The sequence below is a fragment of the Macaca thibetana genome, chromosome 16 (assembly GCF_024542745.1).
Source record: "Macaca thibetana thibetana isolate TM-01 chromosome 16, ASM2454274v1, whole genome shotgun sequence".
Lineage (NCBI taxonomy): Eukaryota > Metazoa > Chordata > Mammalia > Primates > Cercopithecidae > Macaca > Macaca thibetana.
The window spans coordinates 16167045-16181330 of NC_065593.1; the positions used below are offsets into that span (position 1 = coordinate 16167045).

A 14286-nucleotide genomic window follows, 5' to 3' on the forward strand; every position below is an offset into this window, starting at 1 on the left:
GTGCTTGCAGGGACATGTGCTGTGTTTACTCAAGGTTTAATGGATTTAGTGCTGTGCAGGATGTGCTTTGTTAAACAAGTGCTTGAAGGCAGTATGCTTGTCAAAAGTCATCACCATTCTCTAATCTCAAGTACTCAGGGACACAAACACTGCAGAAGGCTGCAGGGACCTCTGCCTAGGAAAGCCAGGTATTGTCCAAGGTTTCTCCCCATGTGATCGTCTGAAATATGGCCTCGTGGGAAGGGAAAGACCTGATGTCTCCCAGCCCGACACCTGTAAAGGGTCTGTGCTGAGCAGGATTAGTAAAAGAGGAAGGCCTCTTTGCAGTTGAGATAGAGGAAGGCATCTGTCTCCTGCTCGTCCCTGGGCAATGGAATGTCTCAGTAAAACCCAATTGTATGATCTATTTACTGAGGTAGGAGAAAATCTCCTTAGGTCTGGAGGTGAGACGTGCTAGCGGCAGTGCTGCTCTTTAATGCACAGAAATGTTTGTGGAGATGTTTGTATACATGCACATCAAGGCACAGCACCTTTCCTTAAATTCATTTATGACACAGAGACATTTGTTCACATGTTTTCCTGCTGACCCTCTCCCCACTATTACCCTATTGTCCTGCCACATCCCCCTCTCCGAGATGGTAAAGATAAGGATCAATAAATACTGAGGGAACTCAGAGACCGGTGCCTGTGCAGCATGGCTCGGCTCCTTCGTATGCTGAGCGCCGGTCCCCCGGGCCCACTTTTCTTTCTCTATACTTTGTCTCTGTGTCTCTTTCTTTCTCAAGTCTCTCTTTCTGAATCAGGCACATTCCTCCATATACCTCCCAACTCCCTGAGCCCAGCACGAACACATTCCTCCATATACCTCCCAACTCCCTGAGCCCAGCACAAACACATTCCTCCATATACCTCCCAACTCCCTGAGCCCAGCACGAACACAACCCACCATATATCTCTCAACTTCCTGAGCCCAGCACAAACACATTCCTCCATATACCTCCCAACTCCCTGAGCCCAGCACAAACACATTCCTCCATATATCTCCCAATTCCCTGAGCCCAGCACAAACACATTCCTCATATATCTCCCAACTCCCTGAGCCCAGCACGAACACAACCCACCATATATCTCTCAACTTCCTGAGCCCAGCACAAACACATTCCTCCATATTTCTCTCAAACTTCAGAAAAACACCACCAGGGAAATCTCCGATAAGGACACAGCGGGAACCAATAAAAAATGCTAAATGTATAATGTCAACCAATTGTAATGCTGTAACCAAGAGAACTACCTTGTTCCCCTGTAACTTTACATATCCTGTTTACATCGGGCTATAAAGAGCAAGCACTCGCATTGTTCGAGGCCCTCTTGTATGCTGTGGGATGGAGGGACCAAGTTCGAACTTGCAGTAAAAGATCCTTGCCGCTTGGCTTTGACTCTGGACTCTGGTGGTCTTCTTTGGGGAACAAACGGTCTGGGCATAACATTTCCACCTGATGAGAAATGCCCACAGGTGTGGAAGGGCAGGCCACCCCTTCAGTGCTCTGTCTGGGCCTCAAGCTTCCTACAGAAATCCCTTGAAATCTAGGTAGAGGTAGCAATGCCCTCACAGACCGTGCACTTTGCGCAGCTGTGGAGACAAAACTGCTTGGACACTACTATGCTTTATTGTCTGTGCCTCCCAGAGGGATGGGCTTAGCCACAGTTGGGCCTACTTGAGCCATAGCTAGGGCATCCCAGAAGCCCTGCACCAGAATGCAGGGAGCAGAGCCTTGAAATCTCTTTGACTTCAAGGTCCTAGTTTTCTGGGTCTGTGATGGGCAGGGCAGCCTCTGAAGATCTTCAGAATGGTTTCAGGGTCCTTCTTCACTGTGATGCTGAGCATCTGGCTTCCATCTCCCCACACTAACCTCCTTATCAAAAGTTTCCTCGGTCACATTCTTGGTGTTTTCTTTTCAACAAGCTTTTTCATTCTTTACAACATGGGCAGGTTGGTAAATTTCTAAACATTTAAATTCTGCTGTTTTTTTTTTTTAAATCATAAATAACATCTTTGGCCAGGGGCGGTGGCTCATGCCTGTCATTGCAGCATTTTGGGAGGCTAAGACGGGCGCATTAACTGAGGTCAGAAGTTCGAGAACAGCCTGGCTAACATAGTGAAACCCCATGTCTACTAAAAATACAAAATTAGCTGGGCGTCATGGCACACACCTGTAATCCCAGCTACTCAGGAGGCTGAGGCATGAGAATCACTTGAACCCAGGAAGCGGAGGTTGCAGTGAGCCAAGATCACGCAATTGCACTCCAGGCTGGGCATTTTACTATAGGCATTCAAGAGAAGTTTTTCCACACCCTCAACACTTTACTCAGATATTTTTTTCCACCAAATATCCTATTTCATCACTCAGAATTTCTACCTTCCATAAAACACTAGGACACACAATTCAACCACATTCTTTGTCAGATAATCAGGATCATTTTTCCGCCAGTTTCCAATAACATGTTCTTCATTTCCATCTGAGACCTCATCAGAATGGCCTTTAACATCCATACTTCTACTAGCCTTCTGTTACAACCTCTTAGGTAATCTCTAAGAAAACTGAGGCTTTCTCTGCAGCTCTCTTCTTCTGAACCCTCAGGAGAATCACCCTTCACAATCTATTTACAACAATACAGGCTTTTTTTTGTGTGTGAAACAGAGTCTCATTCTGTCACCCAGGCTGAGAGTGTAGTGGCTCCATCTCGGCTCACTGCAACCTCCGCCTCCCAGGTCCAAGCGATTCTCCTGCCTCAGTCTCCCGAGTAGCTGGGATTACAGGCACGCACCACCACACCTGGCTAATTGTATTTTAGTAGAGACAGGGTTTCACCATGTTGGCCAGGCTTGTCTTGAGCTCTTGACCTCAAGCGATCCACCTGCCTTGGCCTCCCAAAGTGCTGGGATTACAGGCATGAGCCACGGCGCCTGGCCAGTTTTGACTTTTTAAACAGATTCAAATAAAGTCAGTAATCCAAAAGGCTAAGACCAACAATTCTGGTTTATCTTCCGGTTGAAAGGACCCTCCATACAGAACTCCACATCCAAACCTACTCATGCTGTATCAACAACTTTAGAACCCAGTAACTCCAGGAGTCTGGTTATTATGACAAATGAATACAGTGGACCATCTCTTCTGAGATGACAGTTCCCTCATTTAACCCCACTAATTGCTAGGTATCCCCTAAAGACAGATTAAAAAAAAAAAAACAAACGGCCGGGCGCGGTGACTCACGCCTGTAATTCCAGCACTTTGGGAGGCCGAGGCGGGCGAATCACGAGGTCAGGAGATCGAGACCATCCTGGCTAACATGGTGAAACCCCGTCTCTACTAAAAAAAAATACAAAAAATTAGCTGGGCGTGGTGGCGGGTGCCTGTAGTCCCAGCTACTCAGGAGGCTGAGGCAGGAGAATGGCGTGAACCCGGGAGGTAGAGCTTGCAGTGAGCTGAGATTGTGCCACTGCACTCCAGCCTGGGCGACTGAGCGAGACTCCGTCTCAAAAAACAAAAAAAAAAACAATTTCTTGCCAGGCGCCATGGCTCACGCCTGTAATCCCAGTACTTAGGGAGGCTGAGGCAGGTGGATCACGAGGTCAGGAGATTGAGACCATCCTGGCCAAGATGATGAAACCCCGTCTCTACTAAAAATACAAAAATTAGCTGGATGTGGTGGCACGCACCTGTAGTCCAAGCTACTAGGGAGGCTGAAGCAGGAGAATCGCTTGAACCTGGGAGGCGAAGGTTGCAGTGAGCTGAGATTGTGCTACTGCACTCCAGCCTGGTGAAAGAGCGAAACTCCATCTCAAAAACAAACAAACAAAATTTCCATTTGTTTTTGTGATGTATGTTGCATCCTAATACTATTTCTGCGTGGACATGTCTCCTGAATTGGAGTGTGCTTCTGTTTATAACCTATTCCATCTGCTTTCCCTGAGTGCACATGGATGTACTCTGCCGTGGCTAAGTGGCAGAATGGAATCTCACTTCAATTAACAGTTGGTTGCCAAAAACCTTCCAGCATAAATAGGTAACCGTTGACTGTGGTCGCATGTCATTTTACTAGAGCAGAGTGTACATATAACTATGTGCCAAACTACTGTCAGAAACAGCCAATTAATATTGCTGCACCCTAGGCCGGGCGCGGTGGCTCAAGCCTGTAATCCCAGCACTTTGGGAGGCCGAGGCGGGCGGATCACAAGGTCAGGAGATCGAGACCACAGTGAAACCCCGTCTCTACTAAAAATACAAAAAATTAGCCGGGCGCGGTGGCGGGCGCCTGTAGTCCCAGCTACTCAGGAGGCTGAGGCAGGAGAATGGCGTGAACCCAGGAGGCGGAGCTTGCAGTGAGCCGAGATCGCACCACTGCACTCCAGCCTGGGCAACAGCGTGAGACTCCGTCTCAAAAAAAAAAAAAAAAAAAAAAAAAAAAAAAAAAATTGCTGCACCTTGCCCCTTCAACTGTAAAACTCAACCTCTCATATTGATCAACATATTTCTTTTTTTCTAGCTGAGATTATAGCGCCCACCACCACGTCCAGCTAATTTTTGTATTTTTAGTAGAGATCAGGTTTTGCCATGTTGGTCAGGCTGCTCTCGAACTCCTGACCTCAGGTGATCCACCTGTCTCAGCCTCCCAAAGTGTTAGGATTACAGGCGTGAGCCACTGCGCCCGGCCTGATCAACATATTTCATTGCCAAAATTTAACGCCATTAAAGTTTTAGATCAGCTACACTTGAACAAGTAAATATTCTGTGAATAATTTTAAAAAGCCCTAAATTGGTTAAAATAAACTCTCATTTACAAAGTGAACTAACAGCTTTTAAGTTGTTTTCACATTAGGTCCCTCTGTATTTATTTATTTTTTTTACAAATTAGGTGTTAGTGGAACATGGTTTTAACAAAAATTGCAGAAGGTAGTATTTAAGAATAATGAAATTCCCCTGTTGTTAAAAAAGGGTTATTTGCATAACTTGTACGCTTTTACTACCCATGAGCCACCAAACAAAAATAAATTTTCCGATACATGTAATGTTGATACTGTACAAAGCTATTCTCAGTGACCAAGAGAAACTTCCTCTGAGAACATTTCAGATAAATATGACCCTGCTTTTCACAGTATTGTTTAGAAAAGATAATGAACATTTCATATACCAACTCACTATTGTATTGTATCACTAGCCTACTTTATTTTTTTTTCTTTTGCTAGCCTACTTTAATAATTTCACAATTGTTTACAATTTGAGATTTGGGAAAAACAACAACAAAAAAATCAAGGATATATACATTTCTTTTTTTTTTTTTTTTGAGACAGGGTCTTACTCTGTCACCCAGGTTGGAGTGCAGTGGCACAATCTCAGCTAACTGCAACCTCCGCCTCCCACGCTAAAGCCATCCTCCCACCTCAGCTTCCAAGTAACTGGGACCACAGGCACGGACCACCATGCCTAGCTAATTTTTTTTTTTTTTTCTTAGTAAAGGCTTCCAACTAATTTTTAAAAATTTTCTGTAGAGATAGGGTTTTGCCATGTTGCCCAGACTGGTCTCAAATTCCTGGGCTCAAGTGATTTGCCCTCCTTTGCCAGTTTGTTTGGTTTGTTTTTTTTTTTTTTTTTGAGACGGAGTCCTACTCTGACGCTCAGGCTAGAGTGCAGTGGCACGATCTCGGCTCACTGCAACCTCCGCCTCCTGGATTCAAGTGATTCTCCTGCCTCAGCCTCCTGAGTGGCTGGGACTACAGGCACGCACCACCTTGCCCAGCTAATTTTTATATTTTTAGTAGAGATGGGGCTTCACCATATTGGTTAGTCTGGTCTTGAACTCCTGACCTCATGATCCACCCACCTCGGCCTCCCAAAGTGCTGGGATTACAGGTGTGAGCCACCACACCCGGCCTGGTATTTTGGGGGTTCTTTTGTTTGTTTTTTGTTTTTTAAGATTAGCTTTTGGCCCAGCGAAGTGGCTCACGCCTGTAATCCCAGCACTTTGAGAGGCTGGATGGCTTGAGGTCAGGAGTTTGAGACCAGCCTGGCCAACATGATGAAACCCTATCTCTACTAAATATACAAAAAAATAGGTGTGGTGGTATGTGCCTATAATCTCAGCTACTCAGGAGGCTGAGACAGGAGAACTGCTTGAACCTGGCAGGTGGAAGTTGCAGTGAGCCAAGATTGCACCACTGCACTCCAGCCTGGGTGACGGAATGAGACTCCTACTAAAAAAAAAAACAAACAAAAAAAGCCAGGCACAGAGGCTTACGCCTATTTGGGAGGCCAAGGCGGGTGGATCACGAAGTGAGGAGTTTGAAACCAGCCTGGCCAACACGGTGAAACCCCATCTGTACTAAAACACAAAAAAATTAGCCAGGCGTGGTGGTTGCGCGCCTGTAATTCCAGCTTCTCAGGAAGTTGAGGCAGGGGAATCACTTGAACCCGGGAGGCGGAGGTTGCAGTGAGCCAAGATCGCGCCACTGCACTCCAGCCTGGCAACAGAGCAAGACACAATCTCAAAATAAATAAATAAAATAAAATAAAATAAAAAATTAGCTTTAGCCACTTTGGAAAGCAATTTGGCAACACCTAGTAAAACTGAAATTGTGGACACCGTAAAACACAGCAACTCCACTTCAAGATAGATACCCTAGAACAGCAGTTCCCAACCTTTTTGGCACTAGGGACGGGTTGAGTGCCAAAGCGGGGAATGGTTTTGGTATGAAACTGCTCCACTTTAGATCATCAGCCATTACATTCTCTTAAAAGGCGTGCAACCCAGAGTCCTCATGTGTGCAGTTCACAATAGGGTTTGTGCTCCTATGAGAATCTAATACCGCCCCTGATCTAACAGGCTCAGGCAGTTAACGCTCGCTTGCCCTCCACTTACTTCCTGCTGTGCAGCCTGGTTCCTAACAGGCCACAGACTGTACTGGTCCAGGCTCGGGCAATAGGGACCCTTGCCCTAGAAGAGTGGGTCTCAAACCATTCAGTACCAGGTCTCCATTGCACTTAAAAATGATGGAGAGCCAGGCTCAGTGGCAAGAGCTTGTAGATCCACCTACTTGGGAGGTTGAGGTGGGTGGATTGCTTGAGCCCAGGAGTTAGAGGCCAGCCTGGGCAACATAGCAAGACTCAATCTCTACAAAAACTAAAAATAAAAATGTTAGCCAGGCATAGTGGTGAGCACCTGTAGTCCCAGCTACTTGGGAGGCTGAGTCAGGAAGATCACTTGAGCCCAAGAGTTTGAGGCTGCGGTGAGCTATGGTAATGCCACTGCACTCCAGCCTGGGCAACAGAGTGAGACCCTGTCTCAAAAAAATAATAAAATAACTATATTTTCCGAAACAAAAAAATTAGTGAGAAAAGTGTCATTTTTCTCACTGTATGTTACATTTTTTTTTTTTTCAAATCTCATATCTGGCTTAATAGAAAACATCTGGATTCTCATATCTGCTTCTGCTGTCAATTTGTTGCAATATCGTATGTCATGTAGCCTCATGGAAAGGTCCACTGAACATTCATGAGAAGAGTGAGCATGAAAACGGCCAAATAGCCGGGCGCGGTGGCTCAAGCCTGTAATCCCAGCACTTTGGGAGGCCGAGGCGGGCGGATCACAAGGTCAGGAGATCGAGACCACGGTGAAACCCCGTCTCTACTAAAAATACAAAAAATTAGCCGGGCGCGGTGGCGGGCGCCTGTAGTCCCAGCTACTCAGGAGGCTGAGGCAGGAGAATGGCGTAAACCCAGGAGGTGGAGCTTGCAGTGAGCCGAGATCGCGCCACTGCACTCCAGCCTGGGTGACAGAGCGAGACTCCGTCTCAAAAAAAAAAAAAAAAAAAAGAAAACGGCCAAATAACATCTTAATATTATTATGAAAATTGTTTTGGTCTCATGGCCCAGACCACTCTTTGAGAACCACTGCCCTAGAGAAACTCAAGTGCACGTATAAAATGTTCTTTGTAGTATTATTTGTTATAATGAGAAGGTGGAACCAACCTATCTGTCCATCAATAAGGGACCATAAGATCCACAGGGACTACAATGGTGTTGCTTTGCTCACCATTGCATTTCCAGTAACTTAGCACATGTTAGCACCCAATAGGTACTCAGTCAACTTTTGTGGAAGTAGAGAAGGAAGGGAGAGAGGCAGAAAAGAAGAAAGTGAGGAGGTAAAGATACTGTTCTGCAACCTGCTATTTTAATTTAACTCTACCTCATGGACATCTTTTCACAGTTTTAGACTCTTTGTTCACAGGGTAGGAATACACAAAGGCCAAAGGACTCTTGCATAATGGGAAGCTTATTTTTTTAATTGTCTAAAAATAAAGGCATATTTAAGATGTCTCTAGGCCGGGCGCTGTGGCTCACGCCTATAATCCCAGCACTTTGGGAGGCCGAGGCGGGCGGATCACCTGAGGTCATGAGTTCGAGACTAGCCTGACCAACATGGAGAAACCCCGTCTCTACTAAAAATACAAAGATTAGCCTGGCATGGTGGCGCATACCTATAATCCCAGCTACGTGGGAGGCTAAGGCAGGAGAATCGCTGAACCCAGTAGGTGGAGGTTGTGGTGATCCAAGATCGGGCCATTGCACTCCATCCAGCCTGGGCAACAAGAGCAAGACTTCGTCTCAAAAAAAAAAAAAAAAAAAAAAAAAAAAAAAAGGCCGGGCGCGGTGGCTCAAGCCTGTAATCCCAGCACTTTGGGAGGCCGAGACGGGCGAATCACGAGTTCAGGAGATCGAGACCATCCTGCCTAACACGGTGAAACCCCGTCTCTACTAAAAAATACAAAAAAAATTAGCCGGGCGCGGTGGCAGGCGCCTGTACTCCCAGCTACTCGGGAGGCTGAGGCAGGAGAATGGCATGAACCCGGGAGGCGGGGCTTGCAGTGAGCTGAGATCCGGCCACTGCACTCCAGCCTGGGCAACAGAGCCAGACTCCGTCTCAAAAAAAAAAAAAAAAAAAAAAAAAAAGTCTGTTTAATACAACCACGGGCTGCAGGTCACTGCCACCTAGTGGTGCATTAAGAAGTTCACACATGAGGCCAGGCGCGACGTGGGCGGATCACCTGAGATCAGGAGTTTGAGATCAGCCTGGCCAACATGGCGAAACCCCGTCTCTACTGAAAATACAAAAATTAGCTGGGCATGTTGGCATACGCCTGTAATCCCAGCTACTCCAGAAGCCTGAGGCAGGAGAATCGCTTGAACCCGGAAGGCAGAGGTTGAGGTGAGCTGAGATCAGGCCATTGTACTCTAGCCTGGGCAACAAGAGCGAAACTCCACTCTGTCTCAAAAAAACAAAAACAAACAAACAAACTGTCTTTTGTATGCTGCTGAGATGGCTGACGGCTGGGAGCCCCTAGGTAACTTCAGGATGCGGGCTGGTTGCCAAAAAGATCAAGGCAGGATTAGAGGGTTGAGACTTTCAGTCTCTTCTTCCAACCTCCGAGGGAGGGAAGGGAGAGGGGCTGAAGACTGAGCTCATCACCAATGGCCAATGATTTAATCAATCATGCCTACGTAATGAAGCCTTCATAAAAACTCCACAGGATGGAGTTCTAGGAGCTTCCGGATAGCTGAACATGTGGAAGACGGTGGATGGTTCCTGGAGGATGGCACTCAGAGAGGGCATGGAAGCTCCACACCGCTTTCTGCATACCTTGCCCTATGCATCTCTTCCATCTAGTTATTAACCTATGTCCTTTGTAATATCCTTTATAATAAACGGGTAAATATAAGTAAGGTGTTTCTCTGAGTTCTGTGAGCTGTCCTACCAAACCCTAGGAAGGATTTGTGGGAAGCTCGCTTTAGAGCCAGTTTGTCAGAAATAACAGGTCACAACCGAGGGTTTGTAACTGGCATCTGAAGTGGGCAGTAGTCTTGTGGGACTGCAGGATCTAACACTATCTCCAGGTAGTGTCAGATTGAATTGAATTAGAGGACAGCTATCTGGTGTTTGCTAGAGAATTGCTTTGTGTGTGGAGAAAGCCCCAACCCATCTGGTTTCAGAAGTATTGTGTTGAGTGACCGTATAAGACAGTAAAGAGGGCCAGGCTCGGTGGCTCACACCTGTAATCCCAACACTCTGGGAGGCTGAGGCAGGCAGATCATGAGGTCAAGAGATCGAGACCATCCTAGTCAACATGGTGAAACCCCGTCTCCACTAAAATTGCAAAAATTAGCCAGTTTTGGTGATGCACACCTGTAGTCCCAGCTACTCGGGAGGCTGAGGCAGGAGAATCACTTGAACCCAGGAGGCGGAGGTTGCAGTGAGCCGAGATAATGCCACTGCACTCCAGCCTGGTGACAGAGCGAGATTCCGTCTCAAAAAAAAAGCTCCAAGACCTTTCACGGTGGCTCACGCCTGAAATCCCAGCAGTTTGGGTTTGGGAGGCCGAGATGGGAGGATTGCTTGAGCCCAGGAGTTCGAGACTAGCCTGGGCAACATAGTGAGACTCAGTTTCTCCAAAAGTACAAAAATGATCTGGGTGTGGTCATGTGCACCTGTGGTCTCAGCTACTCGGGACGCTGAGGTGGGAGGATTGTTTCAGCCTGGGACGTTGAAGCTGCGCTGAGCTGTGATTGCACCACCATACTCCAGCGTGGGCCACAGAACAAAGCCTCCCATCTCACTTAAAAAAAAAAAAAAAAAAGAAAGAAAGAAAAGAAATCTGGTAGGGCCAGGGGTGGTGGCAGGTTTGGCTCACGCCTGTAATCCTAGCACTCTGGGAGTCTAAAGTGACAGGATTGCTTGAAGCCAGGAGTTCCAGAGCAGCATGGTCGATATAGGCAGACTCCATATCTACAAAAAAAAAAAAAAAAAAAAAAAGAAAAAAAATTAGCCAGGCATGGTGGCAGTGCCTGTAGTCCCAGCCACTCGGGAGGCTGAAGGATCACTTGAGCCCAGGAGGATGAGGCTGCAGTGAGCTATGATAATGCCACTGACAGAGACCTTGTCTCTTTTTTTTTTTTTTTTTTCAGACAGTCTCGCTCTGTCGCCCAGGCTGGAGTGCAGTGGCCGGATCTCAGCTCACTGCAAGCTCCGCCTCCCGGGTTCACGCCATTCTCCTGCCTCAGCCTCCCGAGTAGCTGGGACTACAGGCGCCCGCCACCTCGCCCGGCTAGTTTTTTGTACTTTTTAGTAGAGACGGGGTTTCACCGTGTTAGCCAGGATAGTCTCGATCTCCTGACCTCGTGATCCGCCCGTCTCGGCCTCCCAAAGTGCTGGGATTACAGGCTTGAGCCACCGCGCCCGGCCAATAACAAAATAAAGTTTTTAAAAAATTTATTTTAAGAACCAAGATCTGCATAAGCCAGAAAAATGAAAATGGGAGGCAGTAGGTTGGGGAAGATAGTAGTTGCATTTTTTTGTTGAGAAATATATGTCATGCCGAAAGTGGCTATTTCGACTTTTTAGTCTTAAAAAGAATAGCTCTGGCCGGACGCGGTGGCTCAAGCCTGTAATCCCAGTACTTTGGGAGGCCGAGATGGGCGGATCACGAGGTCAGGAGAGCAAGACCATCCTGGCTAACACGGTGAAACCCCGTCTCTACTAAAAAATACAAAAAAACTAGCCAGGTGAGGTGGCGAGCGCCTGTAGTTCCAGCTACTCGGGAGGCTGAGACAGGAGAATGGCGTGAACACGGGAGGCGGAGATTGCAGTGAGCCGAGATCACGCCACTGCACTCCAGCCTGGGCGACAGAGCCAGACTCCGTCTCAAAAAAAAAAAAAAAAATAGCTCTTCTTTTTGATCCCCTTTAGAGTTCACATGCTACCCCTGTCAGTGGCATGGATTCATTATGTAATTTATTCATTCTGCAAATATGTATGGAGTGCTGGCTCTGTGCCAGACACTGGTAATACAAGGAATGTTGAGCAAAACCCAAGGCTCTCTCAGGGAACTTGAAGTCATGTGGAACTCTTTTAAGTCATGCATGTTATCCCTTTTCCTATCATGTATGCTACAAATATTTTCCTTTTTAATACTTTCACGATCTGCACCATTTCTTTTCTTTTTTTTTTTTTTTTTTTTTGAGGCGGAGTCTTGCTCTGTCGCCCAGGCTGGAGTGCAGTGGCGCAATCTCAGCTCACTGCAAGCTCCGCCTCCCGTTCACGCCATTCTCCTGCTTCAGCCTCCCCAGTAGCTGGGACTACAGGCGCCCGCCACCATGCCCGGCTAATTTTTTTGTACTTTTAGTAGAGACAGGGTTTCACCGCATTAGCCAGGATGGTCTCAATCTCCTGACCACGTGATCCACCCGCCTCCGCCTCCCAAAGTGCTGGGATTACAGGCCTGAGCCACTGCTCCGGGCCCTTTTTTTTTTTTTTTTTTTTTTTTTGAGATGGAGTCTTGCTCTATTGCCCAGGCTGGAATGCAGTGGTGCCATCTCAGCTCACTGCAAGCTCCGCCTCCCGGATTCACGCCATTCTCCTGCCTCAGCCTTCCGAGTAGCTGGGACTACAGACGCATGCTGCCACGCCCGGCTTTTTTTTTTTTTTTTTTTTTTTTTTTTTTTTGTATTTTTTAGTAGAGACAGAGTTTCACCATGTTGGCCAGGCTGGTCTTGAACTCCTGACCTCAAGTGATCCACCCGCCTCAGCCTCCCAAAGTGCTAGGATTACAGGCAAGAGCCACCTCACCCACCCTGCACGATTTTTAAAAAACCCACGCCGGGCGCGGTGGCTCAAGCCTGTAATCCCAGCACTTTGGGAGGCCGAGACGGGCGGATCACGAGGTCAGGAGATCGAGACCATCCTGGCTAACACGGTGAAACCCCATCTCTACTAAAAAATACAAAAAACTAGCCGGGCGAGGTGGCGGGCGCCTGTAGTCCCAGCTACTCGGGAGGCTGAGGCAGGAGAATGGCGTAAACCCGGGAGGCAGAGCTTGCAGTGAGCTGAGATCCGGCCACTGCACTCCAGCCTGGGCGACAGAGCCAGACTCAGTCTCAAAAAAAAAAAAAAAAAAAAAAAAAAAAAAAAAAAAAAAAAAAAAAAAAAAAAAAAAAAAAAACCACTTATTTTATTTTATTGATTTATTAAACTTTAAGTTCTAGGGTACATGTGCACAACGTGCAGGTTTGTTACATAGGTATACATGTGCCATGGTGGTTTGCTGCACCCATCAACTCGTCATTTACATTAGGTATTTCTCCTAATGCTATCCCTCCCCCAGTCCCCCTCCCCCGGGAAAGGCCCTGGTATGTGATGTTCCCTGCCCTCTGTCCATGTGTTTTCATTGTTCATCTCCCACTTAAGAGTTCTAACTCATTTTTGGCTCCCAGGGGATCCCGGCGTCTTAGCTGTGGATCTCCCAATACTTGCAGGTCACAGGGCCACAGAGGCTGGGCCTCTAGGAGCAGAGGGCACACAACAGTCTGGTTTTAAAATTTTTTTGAGATGGTGTCTTGCTCTGTTGCCCAGGCTGGAGTGGAGTGCTTGGATTTCGGCTCACTGCAACCTCTGCCTCCTGGATTCAAGCAATTTTCCTGCCTCAGCCTCCCGAGTAGCTGGGACTACAGGCACCCGCCATCATTCCCAGTTATTTTTTTTTGTATTTTTAGTAGAGAGGGGAGTTTCACCATGCTGGCCAGGCTGGTCTTGAACTCCTGAGATTCGCCCTGCTAGGCCTCCCAAAGTGCTGGGATTACAGGTGTGAGCCACCGTGCCCAGCCTTAAAAACCCATTTCTAAATTCCAAAGAATAACTTCTATTAGTTATTCACTCTTATTAAGAGAGATAAAGCAAAACGAACTGTAAAAGCAACTATAACTGAACTCTATTTGAGACATGGCTCAGTATTTCAATGAAAATTTAACACAGTCTATGAAATACTATCTCAAATGTAGCTGTGCAAATTAAGGAACAAATAGTAGTAGCTGCATTTACAAATTCAAGAGTGAGACGTGCATAATTCGAGCAACCCAAAGTTTGGGACAGAGATAGGAGAAGCCAAAGTGATTAGTGTACTGACATTTTTGTGTGGGAAAGGCTTGGCGTTGGACATCTTACATCTTTACATACATATATAACTCTCACCACGATCCTATGCGATGCGAACTAACATCATCTCCATAGTAATAACTAATATGTATCTGGCCTTTGTCACATGCAAACTTCACATACATATGTCAGTGAGGTCGGTCCTATTATTTACCTCACTTTACAAACGAAGCAACGGAGGCATGAAGAAGCTATTAATAGGTAACTTGTTCAAAGTCACATAGCCCCTAAGTGGTGGGGCAAGAATTC

General features: G+C 46.8%; 2 protein-coding genes across 2 annotated transcripts in view; one reads left to right on the forward strand and one right to left on the reverse strand.

Moving 5' to 3' along the window:
• Positions 1-14286, forward strand: part of ZNF232 (zinc finger protein 232) — a 129821-nt gene that overhangs the window by 84818 nt on the left and 30717 nt on the right. The gene's annotated exons all lie outside the window — the stretch shown is intronic.
• ZFP3 (ZFP3 zinc finger protein) overlaps positions 1-14286 on the reverse strand; it is a 100409-nt gene that overhangs the window by 30669 nt on the left and 55454 nt on the right. The window lies entirely within an intron of this gene.